The 21,192-nt window shown below is 36.7% G+C and overlaps 1 long non-coding RNA gene across 2 annotated transcripts in view; it reads left to right on the top strand.

The window, feature by feature from the left end:
- LOC107498966 overlaps positions 1-21,192 on the top strand; it is a 501,046-nt gene that overhangs the window by 326,448 nt on the left and 153,406 nt on the right. For both annotated transcript variants that reach the window (XR_004955409.1, XR_004955410.1), the window contains exon 5: positions 2,294-2,337. This is a non-coding gene — a long non-coding RNA (uncharacterized LOC107498966). The remainder of the gene's footprint in view (positions 1-2,293; positions 2,338-21,192) is intronic.

The raw sequence follows: 21,192 nt of genomic DNA, 5'->3' as shown, positions 1-21,192 counted from the left end.
TTTTGTAAATAGCTAACATTCTCTAACATGCTCATTTGAGTACATGTCTGAGATTGCACCCTTCTTTAAGACATAATAAAGACAAATCCCAGCGTGACTCATACTCTTTTTACTTCAGTTACCTCCTAAAATATAAGAAAGGAGGTTGTCCATTATTACCAGAATTTATGAGTATCTCTAATAATTAACGCGATTAACCTCTCCTCTTCTTCCCTCTGCCCTTTGTCATTCCAGGCAAAACTCGAATCTCTAGAAATTCCTTGCATGAAGTGACCCTAGCTTACCACCAAGGCCCTCCCAAGTCAAACTACCTTCTTTCATGTGCTGCGTGTCGTTAGGGAGTGGGGAGGTGATCTCCTTGTCCTCTAATGCCATTTCTAGACTCGTACCATATACTCTGACTTTTTCAAATTTTTTTTAGTAAGTTTTATGTTCCTCTTACAAACATGATAGGTGACAGGAGAGCTTTCAAAATACTGGGCAATATTTATCTTGTTTTTGGTACAGATGCCGCTCGATCTTTTAGGCAGTCTTTGGAATATTCACTGCTTACTCTGTTGTGTGCATGACAGTAGACACTGGAAATGTAAAGTTAATCAAGCGTATATGACCCGCGGGTCTCAGCGTTTGCGATGTAATAAGGAAGAAGTATTATAGGCATGAACGAATGAGTGGGTAAATAAACAATAGGATATAGATCCTCAAGAACGGTACCGTTAGCTTATTTATCAGAAAATGCGTTTAAGAAGTTAAGCGGTTTGATTAGAGTCACGAAGTCCGAATCTGGGAGAGCCAGAATTAAACCGAAGTGTGATTCACACCAAAACAACGGTCGTGACAAAAAGAAAAGAATACTGCCCTTAAAATAGCAGAGGGGCCTCATCGATCCAGCGACCGTGCGCGCCTCCGAGGGCCAGCGCAGTGGATCGCTGCTTTCTCTCTCCCTTCCCTCAGCCTCAGGGGTTGCCTTTGACAGTGGACTTCAGATGAAAGAGTGGAATTAACCCGCAGAGCTCTCGGTGGGGGCGGGTGGGGGAGGAGCGACGGAAACGACTAGGTGATGTGTAAGCGAGAGGCAGAATGAAGACAGGGATGTGAAGCAAGTATTACAAGTACGCGTTCAGATTTTTTTTCCCTCCAATCTAACAAGTCTCGCCCATTCCCCTTCTTATCATTAAACCCTGAATGCAGCGCACTAAAGTTTATTCTGAGCACAAAGTTCTTAATTGGGACCAAGCCATTCAGAGATGGCAGATGATAGTGCCCTGGTCGACAGAGAGAATGGGCATGCTGATTTAGGTGACCAAGCTGTTTTTTTTTGTTTTTTCCCCAGTGTCACCTTGTGAATAGAGTGACACTGGTGACAATTAAGGGGAAAACAGCTATCTGGCAGTGAGGGCAGTGAAAATGAACACCAGCAGGAAGACACAACGTGGAACGAATCAGAAAGAGGGCAGGGGAGAGCAAGGCAGTTGCGGTTTGGGAAGAGTTTCTAGGAAGAGTAAGCGAGCCGTCTTACTTAAAATTAGTATTGATCTTTTCTAATTCACTTAATGGACCCTATTAACAATGATAGTTTGAAGAACGATAAAGCATCGCATTGCTATGATTAAATATATAGGTATGATGACCGTTTTTAGAAGGCTAGTGGTCAATGGTTTCGTCTTTCGGTGATATCAGTAGCATTTTGACACTCCCTGTGGTACTTTTAAGATACCCGGAATTCTGTGCAAGGTTATAACACACAGGCGATACTTTTCTCTATGGCTTTCTTTGACCGCAGGGCGTCAGGCCCTGCGTGACATTTTCACTCGTGCCATTGTTTTTCATTTGTGAGTGTCAGTTTAAAAATGCATTCCGTGTTTACTCTAAATGATAATCTCTTTTTCTATACCTCTTATATTTATTTTCTTTGCTGCAATTTATTACTGCATACTAGCTCATGCACGCCTTGGAGATTTGGGTGACAAATTGTAGCCAGATACTAAAATAGAAGGAAAAATAAAATTTCGTATCATAGTGTTATCTTTAATTACCATCGCTCTTTGACACAAAACCATGAAGAAGGTAAGACAGAAATTATTATCACTGTAAGTGAAGATGCAGATGCTCAGAGAAGCGATATACTCTACACAAAAGCACACCGTTAAACTATTAGATTAAAAAAACAAACGAATGATCAATAACAAAACATTAGTAACATCCATAAAAGTTTCAGGGCGAATTTTGTGAAAGTCCACTTGTGGAACTTCATTAGCCTTCATGCTAATTGTGACCTGTTTTTGATTTTCAGGTGTGCACTTGGCAAGCCCAAGCTCCTCCCTGCGCTACCTAATAGTAAGTACATTGACTGAATATGGGTCGCGGGTCACCAGGTCAAATCAATACTTGGTTTCATGGAGATAACTCTCACCTTGTGAAAGACAAAGCTGCTGACCCTTAAAGAAATGTAGATGTCTAAATACACATTTTAACAGACATGCACATGCGTGCCCACGTGTATGAAATACTTGTTGCTGGATTTTTTTCCAAAATACACCTGCAGAGATCTTGGAGACTTTATCTCATTAGCACAGGGCAGTTTAATCTCCAATAACCCTCTCTCTCTCCTTCATTCTCTGCCTCATTCATTCTCTCTCTCTCTCCCTCTCTCTCTTTCTCCCTTTGCCTCTCTCTTCCTCCTTCCCCCTCCCTCTATCATCCTCTCTCTGACAGCTACACATAATTCAAGTTTAATGTAACAATTCCCTGATAATTTCTGATTTAAGAAGTTTTTTCCGAAACATAATTCCCACATGTCAACGGTGTCAGTAATCTTCGATTTTGCCTGAATCGGATAAGTCATTTCTAACACACCAAGAGAAATATGTTTCCTTGAAGAATCTGGGAAGGCCATGGTAAAATTTGGAAAGAAAGATAATAAATGAAGTTTTCATTGTACTATTTATAGTTCCTTATCTATAAAATGTTCTTTTTAGAAGTGGTATATCTATTCCAGACACACGTAAAATCCCTAACATCCCACGGCTGAATTAAATCAAAGCCAAATGACCATATGGTTAAATTATTCACCAAGGAATAATGCCTTTAAAAATTCTTTTTACTTCAACTACAGTAGTCCCTAACCAATCCTGATGCATTTAGAGTGTCTGACACATTAGCATATTTTATAATTGAGCTGAGAAATGATGTTACTATTAATTTATCTTTGAAATATTAGCTTGCTTTTAAGGAAAGCATAATGAGTAAATGCAAGAAATATTTATGACAACACATAGTTATATCAGGTGTGCCCTTGAAGTTCCAAGCTATATTAACACGAAAATTACTGTGTCTTGAAGAAAGTTCTCATTGTGTCAAAGCAAATTGTTGTCTAAATTATTATGGAACAGTCCAATATGAGTAAATAAAAAATGACACAGACTCAAAATAATTGACTACTATTATATCAGTAAGAATGATTGAGAGGATGTGGTAAATAGAGAAGTTTATACTAATATTGATTTTTTGATGAAACTATATTGCCCTTCTGTTTTATAGAATAATACTTAGAATTCAGTGATGCATTGCAGCTTTTGTGTTCTAATAAATTTATGTAAATCTTGTTTTCTTTCAAAATTTCAAATTATCCATGGTAAGAAAATAAGCTACATTCTACACATCCCTCATAGCATGTGTTTATTATATACTTAAACACAATTATCTTTTACATCACTTAAATGAATTTGAGGTGACTTAGGTATTAGCAGTTGATTGTCTGACTATAACCACAAAAAAGATTGACACCTTAGACATAATAGATACTAATAAATAATTGGTCAGTTAATATAAGATTTCATATTGTAGGCAAGCCTGTGGGCTTAATATGAAATTGACCTCCTTGATTTGTTGGATTAGATATGTGAAGTGTACAGAAGAGTGATATTTGAAATAATAAGTCTAAAGTTACTAATGAGATTTACTTGAACCCTGATATTTGAGTACCAAGAGCAGTGATTTCTAAAGTCTAGAGAACTTGTTATGTGGTTTTACAGATTCACATACATACTCATTTACTAAAGAAAGAGTGGAATACTAAGTAAAAGATCATTTATGAAAAAATTTTATTGAAATAGCATTTCCACATTTGCTTTGTGTATACAAGGAAGACGGGGCGAGTGAAGGGAAGGGAAAGACCGTATCTCTTGTGCTCTCTGTACTGATTTTGAAGAGCTGTAGAAGGCCTAGTGTTTCCACACAGCCTGTTTTAGGAAATGATGACCTAGAAAACTCCCATTGCTTCTATTTCATTTGTAAAAATCCATACATCCATTTATTTTGTTCCTTCAGTTGTATATTTAATGCTTGCCACATTAAATAGGGAGGAGCTTCTTACTTTACAACTCAGTATAGCCACTGGATAGATGCGAGAGAGAGAGAGAGAGAGAGAGAGAGAGAGAGAGAGAGAGAGAGAGAGACAGACACAGACAGACAGACACAGAGACAAATAGGTGGATAGATAAGTACATAGGCTCTGGAAAATTATATGTCAACCACAAGACCTTGCCTAGTTTTCGCTATAGTACTTTTTATACTTTTAATTTTTTTCTACTTACCAGAGATTACTTTGATGACCTGTCAAATGACTTAAAAAAAAAAAAAGATAACAGCAATTATCTTCATGATAACGTATAATTACACATGGAATGGATTTGCTTTATTTCAACTTTGCTGTTTTAAATTATAAAAACATTACTTAAGAACCAGAACATTTTCTCCTCTTCAGGAGGCTTGCAATACTTTTTAGTTGGGAGGGCAAAAAACAATGGTCAAAGACTGACGATTTGAATCAAAGAAGGGAAATAGCCATTCAAAGATGTTTTGTTTAGTCAATATCCACTGTGGGTGAGTGAAGAGTAAACCCACAGGAAGACTTTTGGCCATGGCTCTGATTATACTGTGTCAGAAATATTGCATTGGATGGATCAAGGAGCTCAACTTTTACACAGCAGCCCCTTTCACTCAATAGTTAAGGTGAATCCTATGTCTGTCTGTTTTCAGACACTTACGCCCTGCCATAAGCTGATAGTGGTCTTCCATGGTTGACAAAAGACTTCAGGCACAACAAACAATAAATGTAAAGTAAATGTGACCACCTGGCTTCATCTATTGTAGAATCTTATTAGCACCATTCATTTTCGGGAGACGATTTCTGTAACAACCCCATCATCGATGCTAGCTTCTCCTTGATGCCCATGACCCCACAACATAACCATTATTCTTTGTTTTGTTGACGAGAATGTCTCTTGTGCTTCCTTGGAAACAGAGTTTCCGTCCTCTGGTCCTGAGGAATAGCTCCCTAGGGGAAGCTCTCCTCTTGAGTCTTTTCATCTACTTTCTCATACTCTGCCAAGTCAGTATTACCATTTCTGCCTCCTTAAGTGTAAGCCATTGATTTTTTCCATGCTCCAAGTAGCAGTTCCGGCTGTGTATTGGTACTGGTCCAGGTGTACATGCCAGTGTGTAAAATCCTGCATCACAGGAGACTGTGCCTCATCAAGAAATTTTCCTTATCTGTCACGATATCCTCCCTCTCATCCAGCTCGCTCAAAATCCATTCCCGGCGAGGTATGTTCCGTCAGCTCAGGGCACTTACCTGGAATGTAAATCAAGCCTTCTCTTGCTCTCGCATCCAGGTTCTGCGTTGGTTGTCGGGCCAACCTGCCTCAGTGGAAGGAGATGAGAGCCTTATTATGTTATCGTTAAAGACCTTGTGGCATTTGCACCATGCCCTGAAATGGTTGTTGGATGACTTCAGCGTATAGTTTCTTTTTTTTTCAGTGCATTAATGATACTTAGTAATAATCAGCCAGCCAACTCCAAGCTCTTCCAATTACCATTGCCAACTCGTTCTTAAATGCCAAAGATATTGCATATATCTGTTATATCGAATGATGAGCAATCATATAGATTTTCAACATATCACACTGTACAACATTTGAGATTCTTAGTAATTGTGAAATTATAACATGCCAGAGATCTTGTGATCCTGAGATATTCACAAAAAAAATACTGTCTTTTTGTCATTATTCAACTTCATACAGTAACATGAGTGTGAGCAATTTATTCGGCAGATTCAAGGAACATAAATTGTGGAGTAGAGAATTGATAAAAGAAGAAAAACAGCCAATCCAAGTCAGTAAACTGTTTATTATTAACCCAACTGACTTAAAGTGCCTGAAGTTTATTCCTGAAGGAGACCTAGGAAAGAGTTTAAAACACATGGCTCAGAATTCTCCCACCCAGAGGAAATGGAAGTGAGGTATATCTCTGTCTGTCTGCCTGTCTGTCTGTCTAAATTCTTATTAGTCTTGGTTGAGGCCTGCCCTCCAGGGGTTGTTCATACCTACCACTTTAAGCTTGCTGTTCCCACAACGACAAAGCATCTTTCCACAGTGTTGGGGAAAAACAAAAGTCCATCATGGGGATACAGATCCTGACAACTGGATGTTGTAATATCTAATTCTAAACAACTTCTTGTTAAAATGGTCCATTGCTACTTATTTTCGACTTGCTTAGGGGAAAAGAGTAATATAAAGTATAGTCTCTCTTTAAAATACTCATCCTTAAAAAGTATTTCTTACCGAATATGAGTAGTAGGTAGGTGAATATCAAACACACATACTTCTTAAAAGTCTGATGAATAAGAAAGAAGCATTCGTCATATCTGAACTTATAATTAATTTTCTCAATATTTCTCAAAACTAAGTGGAAAAAAAAGGAACTAAAACTTTTCCAACCCACGGTATGTGTCAAAAGTCTTCCAACATATTATGTTATGACATTTAAAATCACAGTTTCTAAATCCTAGGCACTTTCTTTTGTTCCAAATTTCAGTTCTTTAGCAATATCTGGAGGCATTTTGAAGATAAACACACAGGCAAGTGAATGATTGTGACTCTTTCTTACACGACAAAATCATCTCTCAGGGATTTTATATCCTTCCTTAAGCATTTCCATTATTGTAAGGATTAGAGTCTTATAAAAAAAAAATGAAGAAATGCTGTTCTTTGTCCTTGAGCTTATTCTACTATTGTAATAGAGAAGCATCACTTTTGGAAGGCTTTGTACTTTTTAAGGTGAAAATGACCTTGGGATGAATCTCATGAATGTTCATGTCTCTACCATTCACGTTCATCTAACAGGCAGTGTTGGCTTCTGAGGAACTCATAGAAAAAGAAATAAATGTGAAATGTTACTGTGATATCTTGCATTACATAGGATTTATAGTGCAATTTATTAAAGAAAAATAATTTCTTAAGTTCAATTTCTGTATATTGCTCATCGTCAGATACTTTGATCTCCCCACACCCCAAAAGTATGCATGTTTCCTAAAGCACAGTTATTGACTTGTATTTGAAGCTGCTAGAGAGGGGGGTGAAACAAGTTTAAATGAAAATGAAGGAAAAATAGAAATTAGTATTTCTTAAAATTGAGAGATTTCTATAGAAAAGAAAAATGGTGAATGTATAAAATGAGTATATCCTTTCTGTTTATTCTAAAGTTAAAATAATATTTGAGAAGTTGCCATTATTTTTTTCCTGATATAATGAGTTCAGATTTTTATTTTTTATTATTTCCTTGAATAATTTGTTACGCACACACGCACACACGCACCGGATTTATTATCATCACCTTATGAAGGCATTACTTCACTGATCAGATGCGAATGCGCAGACCCCTGTCCTCCATGCCATGTGATGTGACAGTCTCTGATTTGATTCTGACCGGGGTCTGCTTAGGAACTGCTGAAGTGAGTTTGGGAAGCAGAGGCGAGGGGGGTCCGTTTGGCTGTGCACAGGTTCAGCAGCGTCAGAGACAGTGCTGGGAAAGCTCAGCACCCATCGCACAGCTCGCCAGTGCCCCCGCCTCAGTCTCTGGCAGCCGCTGTCCTAATCTTTCGTCCCAGTGCTGATCTGTTCAGGGGTTTCCTGTGTGAAGGGTGAGTTCATACCCTGGGGAGAGGCGCAGGCTCTGCGCTCTGCTGGTCCTCTTACCAGAGCACGGCCAACGCCTAGGCAGCTCTTGGACTGGCGGGCAAAGACCTGCAACGGCCTGGTCAGGTTCTTTGGGGTTCGGGGAGTGCGAAGGGTGATTCAGTCTCCTGTGTCTTGAATTGAGAGTTGAAGCGGATAGCACGGACTGTCTGGAGAAGCTGTGATCTCAGGTGGAGCTCTTCAGAAGACTTCACTGAGTAGAGGAGAGAATTTGGATCTCTCTCAGGGCTTCACCTGGCTTGTGCTGTTGATAAGGTCACTTCTGATCAGCTCTGTCCTCTCTCTTCACATGCTGTTTCTATTTGTATTGGTCTTAAAAATGACACCGTTGGCATCTGGTTTGAGATTCTCTTTAGTAAGATGCAAATCGCTCAGCTAGTTGGCGGACAGTTCCTGCTCACCCACTTCTAGGGCTCAGGAGCAGATGGCCGGGAGTAGATTGCAGGGTGTGGACGAGACCTCCCCTCTTCCCCTCACTGGACTTGCCCCTGGCACTCCCAGATTAAGGGACCCAAGGATCAGAGAGAAGTCCCAGAGAAGTAATTTTTAACATTAGATTTCTAATATTTTTTATTGTTTTCACTTGCAAGCTAATAGACTTTTTTCTTGACTGATCATTAAAAAACAAACAAAACAAACAAACAAACAAACTTCCCCTCCGAGGTTTTTGAAGAAAGAGCCGCTAAGGAGCAGTCACTGTAGGATGAGTGCTTTCCCGTTAGGGTCTGTCTCTTCTCATCTGCCCCCAGGCCACTTTCACATCTGTGAATGCGTAATTAGCACTCTGCCTGCCAACTTGCAATAATGGAAATTCAACGAAAAAAGGTCACATTTTGAGAACAGATCAGATTAGTTTCTAACCTTTCTTTTGAAAAGCCTTATTAAAAAAAAAAAAATAGCCTATGAAGAAATTAGTCACTCTCATGTCCAGTGTGCACACTTCAATATACAAGACCAAAGAAAATTAAATTCACAAGTATTGTTCTTTGAACGGTTGGCATTTATTTTAGAATTTCACAGGCTCTTAAACTTTCATTTAAATACTTCTGTAAATGATATTTCAATACAATATGTCCTACTTGATTCTCTTATACCAAAACTATATTAGATTTTCATTTAAAACTATTTTGTATACAACTACAAACATTGTATTTAAAATATATATTATGTATATATAAATTCAGAAAAATATAATTGTCTTACTATGACACCAAAGATGGTTTACTTGAAACGTATTAACATGTTAGCATACGTTTATTTACTAGATGGGACAGTACTAAACAAATTATTTACTTTGTCATTTAAAACATTTTATAACCATTGATCGTGTACAGAAATGTATGCTGGGGAGTAATTACATCGATCACTTGATTGTCAGCCTGAGATTTTCTCAAGTGTTTAAAACTGATGAATCTCCCAGGCTTGTTGCTTGGCTCTGTGTCTGTCAGGGTTTGTTTTAGCCTTTCCAGCAGGCGGTCTGCAACTTTAACCGCTCTGCCTTAGCCTTCATGTCTGACTGGTGTCCAGCCTCAAGGTCAACCAGACACAAGAGATTAGAGCCTTCTCAGGTTTTTTTCTGGCCATGCACACAGACCTGACTGAACATGCACATGAACTTCTAGATTCCCAGGAGCGCGTCTGAGGTTTCCAAAGCCTTTTACATGCATTTTATGCACCTCCCCCCCCTTTTTTTTTCTTTTTGAGCTTTTTGGTCCGTCTTTTAGCCTCAGCTGGTCACGTCGCCTCCACAGCTGTGATGCTCAGCCACTGCCACGGGATGTGTTAACAAAGGATGGTGTGGTCTGCACAGAGTGAATCTGGACTCAGATCAAATAAAGACCAGCACGGAGATTGAAGCTTTACAGGGCACTTACAGGTCACATTATGGGGAGCTTTGTAGGTCACACTGTCACTGTTCCCTGAGGACGAGCTCTCGGGGAGCTCCACACCGGTCTGCCATCACCAGCGGCTACCAGGCTGCTGTTTTTCATTGCTGCTAGAGTTGTTAGGCTGTTGGTTTTCAAGGCTACAGCAGAGCTGGGAAGACGGATGCAAGAAAGGAGGAAGTCGACATGCCACAAAGCTTGATGCTGTTACTGAGATGTGGCCATTTTTGTTGAATAATTGATTCCCAGATGTTGGGAACCCGTTGGATAATTCCAAGGCTCCTGGAAAAGAAGCGCTTGGCAGTTTTTGCCAGTGTTCTCATTGCTTTTGTGGAGGTGCGTATTTACAAAGGTCCTTACTTAAGTAGACTCATGTCTTAAGACCCAGGGACTTTGCTTTTGGGTGTACACGCAAAAGAACCTCCCCCCAGCTACACGTGGGGATGCCAATGAGGTTGCTCATCCTAGTGTAGCTGAATTTTTGATGAATAAATGAAAAGAGTGTTTATCAGAAGCTTCTATTTGACAACTATTTTTGTGTAAAATGGAGGACTAGTGGGAGAATTGAAAGAAGAACATTTAAATGATGGTTGGATGGATTTTTCACATTATTTTATGAGGAAATAAAATTAAAACTCAGGCATAAGATAAGGAAATCTTTAGATACTGAATAGTGTTTAGGAGATAAACTCATGGTCCTCTGCTCAATTATAATTAAGAGAGACCTTAATACCATCAGTATGCACAGAGGAGATGGACTATTTTGGACAGAAGAACTATATGAAGAAAGAGTTCAAGGATCATGGAGGAAGATAGAAAACTAAAGGATTAGAGTCTGAGGAAGCATGCCCGTTGGACGATAAATCTCTCCACGTTCTCTGTGCCCCCGGAGAAATCTGTAGATCCCTGTACCGAAGCACGTTATTTCTTCGTTGTAATCATCTGTGTACTCCGGTCTTCTCGATTGCACTGGAGAATCCTCCAGGGCAGAAACCGTATTTCTTCGCCTGTGTATCCATGGTGTTTGTGCAGGAGCTGACGCAGAGTTGGTTCTCAGTAAATCTTGGTTGCATGAATCTATTGCCTGATTACAGAAGGGGCGGTGGATTGAATCTGTGATTCATCTCATATAGCAAAGGCTTTGCTTCCCCTCTCAGATGTCTTTAGCAGCCTGCCACTGTCCCCATCCTCCACCTGTAGTGCTGGCAAGCCAGGGGTCTATACCTTTTCCTTCTCTTGAGACCTTCCCTTAGCTGAAAGGTGATTACAGGACGCTGTTATACACTTCCCCTGGAAATGAATGTCGCCATTGAAAAAAATTGATGTAACAGTAATTAACTTATGTTGACAGGATAAATTGGCAGGATAACTAAAAGAGAATTTATAAGATTTACATGCATTCCCCACAAAATTTGTACAAATATACACGGCATCCCCCAAATTAGTGGCATATGCTATCTCTAGGGAAAGAAATGTCCCTAAATTCATGTTGTCTTATTAGTGATTTATGCAGCTAATCAGAAAAAAAAAAAAATCCCCCTATGATTATGTACTCAGAGGAACCTTCAATTTTTGAAAATATGGAAATCATATTGAGTTCCAAATCTGTTTTATTAGAGAAAGAATTTATCATTTTCTACACACAGTGTATGAGACCTGTTAATACTTAAAATGTTGAGAAAGTGACGTGACAAAATGCTGTTTCTTCACCGCTCACCACTCAAAAGCAATCTCTGTATTCGAATAGGTTAGAGACGGCTTTCTATTATCAGCCGAAATATTTCATCGAGTCACTCACCTACTATAATAGTTTTAAGATGTTGAGACTTATTTGAATATCACCCGGGTTGGTGAAAGTTCACACAATTATTTTATTTGGCTGTCTGTGTGCAACACATATTTCCAGTTTCTAAAAAGAAAAAAAAAAACTGTAGCTGAGATAGCTCATAGGGTGTACTGATGACATTGCAAACTTCTGGGTCAATCATTATTCATTTCGGGGGGGGGGAAGATAAGCACTAAATTAAAAAAATAATAATAATAATTTAGAAGCCAGGAAATAGAAATTATGCTGATTCAGAAGTAGAAAATTGTTGTTAGGGACTCCTCGACCGTCACAGTAGTTTTCATTTCGGGCCTTCAAAATCTGCTTCCATGTTGCTGCTGTTTGTTTCAGTTTCTTTTATTTTTGATGAGTGAATTTTAGTAAAAAAGAAAACCAAGGGCTCTGTGAAAAGAACAATTTGAAAAGTTCAGCCCCACTGAGGCGGTGAAATTGGATTTACTGTTGAATTAAGTAATATTTTCTTACATTGAGGCTGATATTAAAAGGCAGAATCAATGTTGACTTAGCAGCATAAAAAATCATCGAAAATTAAAATCAAGTATATAATGAGTATAAAATTGAGTATAAAATTGAATATATAATTAAAATAAATGGACGTAATGTTCAGTTTTGAAATCAGGCATCTCTCTGTGTCATTATTTGAAAATTATGATATTTTCACAAATTGTGTTGAAGAAGAAAATAACTTAAGACAGTGAAATTCAGTTAAAAAATGCTAGCTCTTGAGATACAACATGCTGAGGTCACACGAATAGAGAAAAGCTAGAGATACACATGGGTGAAGAAAAGCATGCAACTGTATCATATCACTTGCGACTAATCAGATTTAGTGAACACAGTATCTTAAAGTAAGTTTTATTCATATACACATATACCTTTCTGGGAGCAACAGAAGCATCATGAAAGAGGCAAAATGTATGTAAATATCCTCCCACTTTTTAGTAAATAATCCCATTTGGTAATAATCACATAAGATAAATGCAGAAGGTTACATTGAAAAACTGAAGAGCTACTGAATGTGACAAAAGAAATGAATAGCTTGCTATAAACCAGTGGGACAGATTTTTCCGCTCAAGGCTTGCGAGCGCAGATTCATTTCATGTCCACAGAGTCGATTCCAGCAGAGCTGACACTTGAATGATTCAGACATTAATCCCTTTAAGTATAGGATACGAAGAGTCAAAACCTTGGTGATACCTCGAAAACTTCTTATGTTTATTAGACATAGTTTTGAGGGGAGAATATCAAAGTGTATCTAATGCTTCTGTGACATTTGGTTTGGCCTGTTTTGTGTTCACTTATTTTCTATTTAGAAATAGAAATTTAAAAAAGGTATACATTCCATTTTTTAAAATTACTTTTAAGAGATGTGTAATTTACATAAAATCCTGAGCAGTCAATAAAACATATATAACTTTATTCTCCAGATTAAAAAAAAAAAACCTATAATTGAGAGTAGCATAATTTTTTTCTTTTTTAAAAATTTATTTTTTTTATGGTGTCATTGGTTAATGCAATCCTATAAGTTTCAGCTATACATTGTAACAGTAAGGCATATATATATATATACACACACACACACACACACACACACATTGTATGTTCACTTCTCATAGTTAGATTTCTTTCTGTCACCACATATTTGGCCCCTTTTACCCATCTACCTCCCCCCTTCTCCCTCCATAAAATTTTGTAGGGTTTGTTTGTTTGTTTGTTTGGTGTTTTTTTCCCAGACAGATTGCATTCTCTGTCACTGGAAATCTTTTTGATGGGAAATATTTCATCTGTTATTTTCCTATGAGCGTATACCTAATTCAGGACTGTTTTATATTAGAAGGAATATTTATGTACTGTCCCTACCAAATACACAGTCTGTGTTATCTCCATCTTTCTCTTGTCTTCAATCCGAGAATTAAGGAGTAAATATTATGGCCAGCAACCTTAGATAAAAATAATGCCATTAAATATATGAAATCATAATCAACAAATTTGAGAACAATCATGAAGTACCGTCCTCATTCTCGTGCAGAAAAGCTACAAAATTCAAGCCTATCCATATATGTTGTTAGACAAATAATATGACTATTCTTTTAAAAACTGTATTGCATTAAAAAAAAAAAAGTTAGATTTAACCAGGAGAGTAGATTCATCAAGCAGAGGAAAGAGCGGGGTGCACGGAAGCAGATTCAGACGCGAGCTACCGTTTCCATCCTGATCGTTCATGAAATTGAAACGGCAGAAGGGGATACCTGGGGTGAAAAGCCACAAAAAGCTAGGAGACATGTAGGTTTCAAATCTTGGTAAAGTTAAAATATTATTGCAGCAAGAGTCCTGGAGAACCTTTGCTAGAAACATACAGTACGGTGGTCAGAGAGAATGATGTTCGAAACTGAAAAGTTTGGAGAGCTAGTTATCATTTGTTATAACAAGGCTAAGTGCATGACCACAGAAGTCAGTCACTGGATGGGGTAAAGTCAGATCCTCAGTGAATATAGAATAATTGTTATATTTTAAATTACTCGTAAGAGCAAAACTGGGGAAAAAAATGTATTGTGCATCAATTGGAGATTAGTAAGAAAAAAACACATTTATTGATCCTTGTGAATACAAAAAGAATAGTGATGCTTGGTAGGATGTTCAAAAGTTAGTCATCTTTGGCTTTATCTTTAATTTTTATGAGCATATACATTTTTGACAGAACAACAAAAGATCTTTGAAAACAATATTCAGATAGGTACTGAACTCATTTAAAAAATAACAAAATAGCTCTTCATTTTTGGATTAGTTTAGATTTTTTTCCTCAAAGTAGGACACCACTTTAAGTAAAATTTTCTTATCATTTAACCTTTTTTACTATTACTAAATATCCAAATATTTAATGATCCTTTCTACTCAGATACGGGGAGCTTTATTTCAAGATGCCGCTCCAATTTTATTTTTTTTCATATTCTTTAAAATGCAAATTTCGACACTTGAATTATATGACATTTCCTGTAATATAGGTTGGTTTCTTTATATTGCATGGCTATTTTGTAAACTGTGAAAATTAATTTAACAATGATGTCAACCATTAATGATGGACACTGGATTTTTTTTCTCTTCTCCACATCCCAGCCACTAGACCTGACCCTTTCTCACACTCTTTTAAACACACCTATATTTTATTCTGTATTTATTCAAAAGATAAAATTCAGTTGCATAACTTCATTGTACTATAAATATAAATTCTTTTAACTGCATTTAGGATTAAACTGATCTGAAGCTTAGCGACAAAACTTTAAATTAAAGCACATAATTAAAGTAATGCTGAAATATGAAACAAGACCTATTTGTGTGTCTCCGCGCACGTGATTAAATGCTACTGCTTAATCGCAACTAATAAACATATGATAGAGCAAGAAAATGAAAATTTTTTTTTCCTGAACTCATAACTGAGAGAATTAGATCCTAGAAGCAGGATTTATGGGTGATTCATGGAAATCAATTTCTTTAAAAGCCATTTTAGGGACATAAACAAGCAGTGTGGTTACCCAGGGCAAAATTAAGCATAAAAACATGAGGCCTCTGAGGCAGAGCACATCGTTTCTTGCAGGGAACAATATTGCAGAGTCACAGCATGAATCTTGAATTCTATTTCAGAGAAGAGACTGACGAAAAAGGAAAAAAAAAAAACATTAATAATAAGCTTCTGTCCATGATTTCCAGAAATCTAGATTTCCTGGCTTGGCTATATGTGCTGGACTAAAAAAAAAAAAAAAAAAAAAAAAAAAAAAAAAAAAAAAAAAAAAAAAGGCTACCTTTGCTGTATGCCATTTGAGAGTGAATTGGTACCATATTTTCATCACTAAACTATCTCTTGTGCATTCATTCTACTTAAATACGAACTGATTATTGTGATGAAGTATTTGGAATACTTTTTCTTCTCCCCTTAAGTTGGCATAGAGAAAATTCTGCTGTTTTGCTTTTTATAAGTCACAGAGGAAACATAAACACGTAGCTTTAAAACGTTTTCATAATGCTACTTGGAGTAGCTAATGGATTCGTGGTACAGGAGAGTAATGTATTTTGTAATACCAAGTAATTTTTCACTGTTCATCTCTCCTCGAATGTGTATTCCTGTAATACCTAGCTCCCTCTCCTGAATGCAGTATCGGTGTGACTTCAGCTCAGAATAAGGGTTGGGTGAGTCGTGTCTCTTAAATCAAGCAGAAATGATATCATATGGCTGAACTGGGATGTGAGCAATTTGGACTGCGCCGGGCCACTGGAGCGAGCGCCCCAGCCTGGAGTACGGAGTCATCCAGCAGCAGAGTCAGTCCTGGGTCTGGAAACCAGCCCGCTTTTCCATACGGGGCTTCCACGTCGCTGCACGCTTCATCATTGTGTCACCTGGAATGCTTTACTTTTTTTTTTTTTTTTTTTTTTCCTAATTTCTTAAAAGCGGCCTTTCCTGCTCTCAGACAATGAAAAAAGCAAAGGGATAGCAATATCCAGGGGGGGAAAAAAAACAAAAAACAAAAAACACAGCTGAATACACATAATCATCATGAAATTTCACACTGCGATATATTATCTCTGATGCTGTAGAGCAGATGTACTATATTTAGTTTTAATATCTGGGAAACAGCATGGATTCAAAATTGTGCATTCATCGGTCCCCATAGGAAACTATTTCATTTCCCATAATTTTCTCTTTCCATGGCTACCAATGATATATTCTCTATTTGTATTTCACATACTTCTTTTTGCTATGATTTTCTATAGATGCAGGAAAGTTTCCACTGTAAACTTTCTGAAATTTGGGTTCATCTCTAATTTTTTTTTCTTGAAATTGTTCTGTTTAAAACTTTTAAAATGTTTCACTTCAAAATTAGATGAGGAAATCTGGAAAAAAAATATTTTGGTCTCTTTGGGAATTGTCATGTAGGTTTTAAGTGGCCCTCGTTCATGCTGGACTTCTTGATGAACTGGATAAGTAATTTCCCTTAATTGCCCTGAACATTTCTGGCCTGAAATAAGTGGCCAGAGCTGGCTGTTATTTTTGAGGCTCAGCTTTGTCCATACATGGTATAATTTGACTTTGCTCAAATTAGGTAGAAGCATATCTACATTTCAGCTTTGCAGTGTTTTATAAAACGAGAAGGAAATATTTCAGAAGATTTGAGATTCTTGTTACTTGTCAAGAATAATTGGGATAACTGCGTGATTATATTTATTTTACTTGAAAGATCTATAAATTTTATAACCTCTGTTGAAATCAAAACATGCCCTCCCCCTGTATTTTAGGTTTTATTCTATAGTCTATTAAATCATTTTTGATTCAGTGCTTGTCATGTAACCTATATAGTTTGTTCCTAGTTGTTAAAATTAAAGACTGATATCTATCAATTTATCAGGATAATCATTTGATATAGCATAGTTTTTTGTTTTTATTTTAATGTCTTGATCCAGTGTGAGGGCTTTTGCTAGAGCTGGTCAGTTCTCTTTCTTGAGCATCTGGTTAAGCCCAGACACCAATTGCTTTCCTTATCAGGCAGCTTTCAGACTCCAGGGCCACTATGTACCTGCCCCTGTTACCCCAGGCAACTAGAATCAACACCTTTGCTCTGGAAACTGGGAAATCATTCAAATCAGCCAATCCACAGGGGTGCTGTGAAACCCAACTAACCCCACCTCCACTGGCTGTCCGTAGCTGCTCCCCATAACTCCAGCAGACTGTCACCCTATCCCCGGGTGCATCTCCTGTGTGGTCCTCTCTGGCAGCCTTTGCTTGTTTCAAGCTGTAAGTAACAAGGAGTTCTGCTTTTCGCCTATCCATCCGAGTGCCTTCGTATTGCCTCGTGTCGTCGAAAGAATCTTTAAATATTATTAAACCTTTGCAATGTATGTTTCCTCATGATTCTAAAATAACTCAACATTTGAATTTGTCACAGGACTTTGTTAAATGCCAAGGCTGTAGGTTTCTACACACACTTAGCAATAACTAAAGAACGACCATAGAAAGTGAAAATCATTTATTTTTTTGTAAAATATTTAACTCAGTGTAATTCTTATGAAATATTAATGGGTCAAATATTTCAGTAATAGTTTAGTTCCAGTTTATTTCCACATGTTTGGATTCCATAGAAATAGCTTAAATGGAAAAAAGTAAAAGAATATGATTTTTTTTCATTTATGTTCATACATGGTCCTAAATTCTCATTTAGTTAAACTATTGAGACATTTTTAGACCCCATATACATTATTATTACCTGTATTTTCATTTTAAGGGTAATATTGACAAATTAGAAGACTTATAGTAGAAGTCGTATAGGATGATGAAGGGTTGGAAAATGAAGGCTTGTGAAATCCAGCTAAAAAAACTACCCTTTTATAGCACATTCTTCCCGTTACTCAATCCTCATGTAATAGCTGTGATTCCGCAAGATGTGTTTGATTACCTGGAGATGATACTCAAGATACTGTTAGCAAAATATAGAGAGGCATTTATGCTTTCTTATATAACTTCTACCTCCATTAATTTTAACTAAAATCCCATCTTCTTTAGCAAACTTCCAGGTTCACTTTGCTTGATCAACTGAGGCTACAGCAAACTTTTAGTTATTCTAGAGCTCACATTTGCAGTGGAGACTTTCATAAGTTTTTCTCCCAAACCTTAGAATGTGCATGCATCGTTATCCTCTTCATGATGGTTAAAGACAGGGCAAATATTCATTGAGCACTGAATATTTGTTATTTATTCTGCCAATCATAGTTCCACATAGTCTCTCATTTAACCAGTAGAGCTACCCATATAATAAATATTTTTATTCCATTTGCCAAGTTTCTAATAGTTAAAAAGATATCTAGAGGCCAATAAATGATGTGAAAGTCTAAGGCTTCTGAGAGAGGACTCTGTAATCAGCAGTTTCCGGTTTTATTGTCGCTTCTCAGTCTAAATCAGATGTGTGATTTTGGATGTCATTTTGCTTCTGTGTTACTTTGGGTCTTCATGAGTGGCATTGAAGATGTCAGAGGAGAAAGCTCTGAATCCACTTCTGCTCAAAAATTCTTTGATCTCATGCCAATTCTTAATAATTATGGTTTAAATCAAGACTCCAACTTGTGTGCGTGTGTGTGTGTGTGTGTGTGTGTGTGTGTGTCCGTCCTATTGTTTCTCTTTGTTTTGTTCAGTGGAGGAATATTTCATTAACCCTACATAAAGATTTCAATAGTCTCATGAAAATTGCTTGCTTTTTTTTGTTTGTTTGTTAACAGATAGTACTATGGTAACTCTAAGTCATAATAGAATCTAAGTTTAGTAATTAGAATTTCTAGTTCTACTTAATATTAAAAACACTGAACTCGACTTTGCATAAAATGATATTCTTCCCCAGCCTGTTAATATTATTGTAACAAGAAAAATTGTGAATGGTTTAGGACCTCATATTTAGTATCAATGAAATACTAGCTATTATATGACTTATAGATATTCCAAAACTCTATACTGAACACTTTATTTGTGTGTTTTGCTGCCTGGCATCAAGGTTAAATTAAAATTATTATATGCTGAACGTACTTATTTCATTGAGTTTGCAAAATATTTAGAATTTGATGAACAATGGAAAATAAGATGAAAATAAGTTGAAGATATAAAATTTAATTTTAAAAAGCCTGATGTTCAAAGATATGCTTTCGCTTTAGCGTTTATATAACTTTTGCACAAACATCTTTAATAGAATATATATATGTATGTATATGTGTATATATATATATATATTCGCCATTTTAATAATAATTCCATCTCTTTGGATTAAGAACTAAAGATCAAAACAGTTCAGTTTGTCAAGTTAGAATCAGAGAAAGATGTTGTATTTTAATTAATGGTATAGAAATAATAAACACAATTGAATAGAGAGGCTACTTTGATGATTTTTTTAATGGATATTCTGTTCTCGCAATCAACTCTTCTCTACTAATTCTCTATTTTGCCTTTCGTATAACCAGAATTCTCAGTCATCTTAATTCCTTTCTATCCCTGTTTCTTCTTTATGCATCCAAGATTTCATTATTTAAGGCTTTGTTTCTCATATCTGTCCCCAAAACCATCATCATATGAAACCCTGATTACCTTATACCTCCCATCGCTACACTACAAACACACTTTCAGACCATAGCGAAAGTTTTCTTTCTGGTTAAATTATTTCAGTAGACTTGTTTCAATTATAGTTTTTAAAATTGGTAACATTTATAGCCATCCAACATATAACATTTCAAAATGAAATAAATTCCATCACATGAGAGTGGACTAAGGAAAATGGTTAGAGTCTGATGTATCCGGATGAGTCGGACTGATTCTGGTAAACTTTCCTTTATACTGAATATTCTTAACAAGTTAGTGTTAGCCACTAAAATGCCTCATGGAGCTCAATGGGAAAATGACCTATTTTAATATTCTGTGACATTTGCCTTTAGACGCATTTCATACGCTGTAGAGAAAACATAATTATAGGTAGGTCATTGGTCTTAACCTACAGTACACTTACAGGAGCAAATTAGTTCAATAAATATTACGTACGGTTAATGACAAATCCTAAATTTGGTTATTTTTAAATATCAGAAGAAATGGAAAATTCTTTGAGAATAGCCCCTGAAAAAAATACCAATTAAAAATAGATTTGCTTCATGCACCAGAAATGTTTGCAACTTCTCCTCATGAATTATGCATATAGATAGCTAATCGCAGCCATTATATTTTACCAATCTCCGTAAATAGAATCATCATGCACCAATGTTATAGGAACAGAAATAGAATACTGAGTTGGGATTCGATGAACCATTTTCTGTTGCACCTACATTCCATTTTAAATATCATCTAATTGTTTACATTTTATACTTAGGGAAAAAGTAGATATATGGGATACATTTTTAGTCATAGACACACATACGGGTATCCCTGGTGGCTTTATTAATATGTTAATAGCTAGAATATTTCATCAGAGTGATAAAATCTTCATTCCATATGGCACCATTCAATGAGTTAAAAAAAAAAGTAGAGATAGTTATCTTCATTTTTTTTCCTTAACAAAAGAAAAAAAGCAAGTTATTTTATACTTTGATTCTGATGAAAGGACAAAATAATTGTTAGTATAAGCAATTTTATGGTAAACTAATAGGAAACAGTACCTTAATTGTCCACATTTCCCTGTATGCATGCTTTTGAAAAATGAGTCTGTATCTTTTCCTATCAGGAAAGGGAGACTTCATGTTGCCCTATTGGAATTGAGTGAACTTTGGTCATGCTTTGGTTAATGGAATACCTCAGACACAGTGCCTTTAAGAGGCCTTGACATTCACTGTCTTTCCTAGACTTCTGCATGCATCATGGAGGTAGATTCACACAAACTCTGTGAAATATGAGGAACTTGGAGAGCATGTTCAGAAC

This window comes from Rousettus aegyptiacus, unplaced genomic scaffold, assembly GCF_014176215.1.
Source record: "Rousettus aegyptiacus isolate mRouAeg1 unplaced genomic scaffold, mRouAeg1.p scaffold_m13_p_18, whole genome shotgun sequence".
Classification (NCBI taxonomy): Eukaryota; Metazoa; Chordata; class Mammalia; order Chiroptera; family Pteropodidae; genus Rousettus; species Rousettus aegyptiacus.
The sequence above is the reverse complement of the archived record's forward strand: the minus strand, read 5'-3'. Positions and strand labels throughout refer to the sequence as shown.